Source organism: Pyxicephalus adspersus, chromosome 6, assembly GCF_032062135.1.
Source record: "Pyxicephalus adspersus chromosome 6, UCB_Pads_2.0, whole genome shotgun sequence".
NCBI classification, from domain to species: Eukaryota; Metazoa; Chordata; class Amphibia; order Anura; family Pyxicephalidae; genus Pyxicephalus; species Pyxicephalus adspersus.
This window is the reverse complement of record NC_092863.1, coordinates 77,426,136-77,431,793: the sequence shown is the minus strand read 5'-3', so window position 1 is coordinate 77,431,793 and position 5,658 is coordinate 77,426,136. Positions and strand designations below refer to the sequence as shown.

The 5,658-nt window shown below is 36.2% G+C and overlaps 1 long non-coding RNA gene across 1 annotated transcript; it reads right to left on the bottom strand.

Annotated features, from left to right (window-relative positions):
- Positions 1-1,383: 1,383 nt before the first annotated feature.
- Positions 1,384-4,813, bottom strand: LOC140332581 (uncharacterized). The gene is made up of 3 exons (XR_011921183.1): positions 4,763-4,813; positions 4,341-4,402; positions 1,384-1,513 (listed from the first exon to the last, which is right to left on the bottom strand). It is a non-coding gene; the product is annotated as an uncharacterized lncRNA (long non-coding RNA).
- Positions 4,814-5,658: the final 845 nt, after the last annotated feature.

The window sequence follows — 5,658 nt, the reverse complement described above, 5'->3', positions numbered from 1 at the left end:
TTTGTCTGACACTAAATATTACACTACGCAGTGTCTAATGGATTGAAACAAACACAATGCCCCTGGTAGTCAGGCACCATGTGATCATTGCCTAGGCTTTGTGTCACATCATGGGTGTACAGGAATAACGTCTATATATTGCATGTATTAAAAATGATAATGTGAGGTGGTAACCTCAGGCCAGATGTAGTTCATTTTCGGAATTCTTTGGGGGACCAAAAAAAAACAAAAACCTTGAGGGCCATATTTGGATGGCGGGCCAGAGTTTGACACCCCTGCTATAGAAGGAGATATCAGAAGATATACAGTGCATGTATTATGAATCCATTATATCTAGTGTATTTTTTTTTTTTTGCAGCATAGTAAAAATGGTGAAAATACACTTTGTAAAGAATACCAAAACACATGCAAGGAAATCTAAAAACATTGATTTTTATCTTGCACATGATTGGATCTCTTGCATAGGGATTTTTTCTTTGTTAACCTTTTTAAACTCCTTTAGTAAATGAACTTCTTTGTGTCCACAGAACTCTTGGCTTATGATATGCATGCACTATGGGCTCTATTTATAAACCAAGGAATCTGAGGTTCCATCAAACATTCCCTGGTGGAAATAAGTCACTGCCATTAAAATATGAGGACCTGGAAGATTCCTTCAATAGAAACTTTGAGAGAATGTCAGATTCCCTGTTTTATGAATAGAGCCCTATGCAATTTACTATGACATTTCTATCATTTTTACATTTGTACATCAATAGTAGTTTAAATCGATTATTCCATTTAAATACAAGTTTTTAATACCGGTATATCAATAATTGATCTAATTATAATTGATTCTTCTATTACAACTTATCAAAATTTTCATTGTATCATAAAGTGGTTTAAATTTCATTAAAATTTTTACCAAATTGCCAAACAAAATGTATGGCTTGATTATATTTCTAATCAAGTATTGATCTTAAATGCGATGGAAATTGAGTTGTTTGATGTTTTGATCAATTTGAAGTTTTTGTCTAATAATTTGTATGTATTACATTGTAGATAGGTAATACAACAGTCTCAGAATTCACAGTCATTATATGGCATGGTTTTCTATTACACGTGTTTATATACTGCTCTCTTGTGCTTGGAATGCAACTCGCACAACAATGATCTGTTATCCTACAACTTTTATATTAGTTAGTGTATAAAACTTGTTGTTCTTATATATGTTTTTACATATACTGTGTTAATTATTGCCATATAACACATACGTGTTAATATCTGCTAAAAAAAGTGCAAGATAGGTGGGGAAATTGCACGTTAAGCTGTATTATAAGAAATTTCAGAAAATAAAGATATCTTGGCAGCCCATAGTATCTAATTAGATTAATAATATCAGTGTTTAAACTCATTAAACATTTATTCCCATTCTTAGTTCATCAATTTGTTCATCAGGATCTTGTCTTATGCTCCATGAACCAATCTTTCACAATTGTCCAATGAGTCCTGGCATTGTCATCTTGGAACATGCCTGTGCCATCAGGGAAGAAAAAAAAAACAAATGACCTGGTCATTCAATATTTTCAGTTGACCTGATTTTTAGGCACATAACATTGCTTAACTTACATCTGTACTTCTGAAGCAACCCCAGATCATAACACTACCACCACAGACTGGGCCAATTTTTCTGGCCAGGTAGTATATATAGTACATGAAATCAAAAGTTCCACCCTTAATATATTTTACGTAAGAATTTAAAGTCCTATTCCCACCTGCACATTTATATGCGCAGATTTATATGCAGGTACATTCATTCCGAAAGGCACCCCAATGCGCCATAATGTAGTGCACAATGCACATACCAAACACCATCTAACATTTCTTGCAGCTTTGTCTAGATGTGCGTTAATAAACCACAACAGATGAAGAAGTATTAATAGGCTGAAAAAGTAGAAATTTGGGCAAAATCAAAAATCACCTTTATGGTGTAGTCAGTCACTAGGAATAATGCAGAAGTTTTTGTTGTTCCAGAGAACAAAGTCAAATCTAACAACGTAAAAATCTGGGACACTGCTAACCATTGTTCAATCATTGATCAACTTATCAATTTACCAATGACCAGGAATGCTGTACTTTGGAAGATTGACCTGAATGGGATTGCAGGAAGGTTCAGGGGAAATATGGGCAAGTCAAGGGACAGTAAACACAATGTTGCAGTGAATGAAAACAGCTTTTTGCCCATTGTTTTGTTTAACTGTTGTTGTAACCAATGAAAAAATGTGCATTAAGCTGTTGACAATATGCGCATCAGAACGGCCCCTACTTACCAATAGAAGTGATGACCAATCTGTACTAAAGCAATGGCTTACAGCCTGTTGTTCATGTTTACAACAATATTAAATAAGAAAAATGGACATTAAGCCATTGTTTTTATTGTTTAAACTCCACAGATAGTAATGTCTGATGTTTGGGTCAATTATGCCACTGACCTGAACCAGAACAGCACAACTAGGTTCTTTGATAATTCGATTAGATTTATTATTGTGGTTGGTATCCAGAGAACATTGGATATTTACTTGATCATCTACATGCATTATAGTCTATTGCCAGATTTTCCATTTTTTTAATGCATAAATAAATATTTTTACAAAATAATGAAAATTGGATAATTCATCTTTAAATTCCCTGTAATTATCTATTGTTCCTAATGATGGTGTTAGAATTGTGTTATTGACATTAATATCAGCAGATGATGCATGAATTTACAAGTTTATAATAATAATGGGTTTTATTGATATTTTTCCCTTCAAAGTAATTTGTTAATCTGGTTTATGACACATTTCGGAATCTCATTAAAAAAAGTAATTATGGTATGGCATTTACCCAAGGTCACGATTTATCTCTGCTGCCTGATAAAAGTTTACACACCAACTGCTTCAATGTGTGGCTGCATTTCCATGCCAGGGGTCAGTGACCTTTGCTTCTTTATGATCCCTGAGCTATGGTGAGAAGAGCCAGGCTGAAGCCAGGATGCTCCTTCTGCCTCCAGGAAATCCACAGGTCAAAGCCCTTTTATTTTTGACCATTTAACTGACTCTAGTGGGCCATGAAAACCTAAATCCCATTTCTTTCAGATTCTTGGGAAGCTGTGATCTGCTTAATTGTTATGTTCCTTGAGAGTCTAGTTCCCAAGCATGCCAATGAAGAAGCCATACACTACCAGACAGAGGAGTACAGGGGGGTCACATGAGGTCATCTCATCACCAAATGCCTCTATCTGCCAATTATGAGAGGGCGGTGAAGGTAAACCCTTCTTTTCAATGATAGCACAAAATATATCAGCTGTTTATTATAAATATGATAAAAGCTTCCAGTACTTTTTGCAACAAATTGAATGACATGAAAAGGAAACTAAAGCATAACAAAAACAGAAATGTATTATATTGCAGCCCACCATGAACATGGTATTTTCACAAAAATTGCAGGGTAGGGGCCTAGATATGGAAAACTGGGGTAATGTGTGTTCCCATAAAAAAAAAAACAACCCTTTACTGCAGCAAATTCACACAGATCACTTTAAATGCTATTTATGCAAAGACTACATGCAAACATTTTTATACTTGGGGTGTGTTTTATTAGGTCTCCCTGACTGCCTGCAAAAAGTCTTTGCAATCAACTTGCAAAGTCTATAATGTAAACACTACTATGTGATTTGGATACATGGGATTAGCCTGATTTTCTTTAAAATATTTTTTTCATAGCAAAAGTACTTTTGTGAAAATTGCTGTAGCAGTCCTGAAAACAGGCACAGAAAGTAACAGGAAACCCAACATTTTATTATTGTTACTCATACTGGAATAGAGGGAAAAATTTCCAATAGAGCGCAAATAATTTACCCAACTGGAGTTTTCTGCTCAGTCCAAAAACTTGTTGGCTATACCTAGACTTTAAGGGGCATCTAAACCAAACTGTAGTTCTTGAATGTGGGGAATTCATTAGTAATCCTTCCTAAAATGTAACTAATCCCGCAGGGCATTATTGCAGAATGGGACAGGTGATGTCTCTTCTGCAATAAGCATTCTTACCTGCCCGATTGCTCTGGGGAACTGTCAAAAACACAAAGCTTTGCATGCACAGCTCAGCGTTGGTTCCAGAATACGCAGAAACCTTGGCTTCCCCTGCACGTGCTGGGACTGAATGAACTTCCATGTGCCTGTGCAGGATTTGCATCATACTGGCCAATCATGATGGCCAAAAATTGTATCTAGGAAGAGGAGAAGGAAGCACCCTGCAATGGGGAATGGGAGAAGGTGAGTATAGCGGTATGGTTTCTCAAAGGCTGTATTTTTTTTTTTTACCTGGCAGTCATTCCAGTAACTTACTTCCTGTCTTAAGGAGGATTCCACCATACTGAATGTACCTGAAGAGACAAGAGGTTCACATGATTTCTGGCGGCATCAACAGGATTTTTTTTTAACTTATTGAACAGGTATCACATAATACTTTAAAGATTTATTTAGTAGACCTAACAAGGGGTTTATTGTCATTGTTCATATACATACAACATACAGTATATTACACTTTGAAGGCTGAGCAGAATTATGTCAATTTATTTATCAGACCTCTCCTCCTTCATTATATGCAGCTCATTCTCTGCAGTATGACAGGTTCCCTTTAAAGCTTAGCTCAATCATATAATTGACAACTTGAAGATTACTCTGATCTGTTCAAACTGTGCTGATTTACCCTCCGGTGTCTATTTTGTCATATAAATAATTACGTTCCAATTATGGAGACTGGTTGGAATGTGCTGCGCTGCCTGTGGTTCCTGTTGTATTGGTGTTGAATTATAAGACTGTCCGCTGTGTAAAATAAATAAACCTGCAACAGATTCTGCACCTTCTACTTTCAGCCTGGACATTACTCTGTTGCTATCACCCCTGTTTACTTATGAAGCAATTTGTGTTTATCTGATTGTACAAGAACAAAGGAATAGTTTTCTGCTTTCAACTCCTTTTTGTGAGTCAGCTAGTTCTGCTAGTGCAACAGGTTCTTCAGGTGCAGGGGGTATTATTTACAGGATTTATCCTCTTTTATTAGCTTGGTTACTAATAAGGGAATGCTATAAATTGATATAGGAAAACAGGAAACCATAATGAGTTATTACTTCTATAAATAAATATATCCATGGATTATGCATGTAATATTCTTTAGTACACCCTGCAGAACAAGGCCTTTGTGTCCATAGGGATCACCGACACTCTATAAAGGAAGAGGCTAATATTTTACATTGTAAAATCATTATAAATTGCCATGCCACGAAGTATTGGGTCTTGTGCCCTGACTAATAGTAATGGCACCTGCCATATATGAATGATTGTTTGATAGGTCATACCTGTCGCTTTATACTAAAAGCCCCCTAGCCCAATACAGCATAATAGTACTTTGCAGGAGGTAGGTAGGAACATTAGTGTCCAGTGAGGGGTAGAGAAGAAGAATAATGACCAGAAGAGTGTGAGGGAGAATAACAGTGCCTAGCAGTAAGTTGGAAGCATCACTGGTATCGGTGAAAAACACTTACCTTGTCCTGAAATCTGCCCTCCAATACAAATCTCATCCTCCTCCTTCTCTCTGCAGAGATTATAATAATTCTGTAGGAGAACACAGAGATGAAGC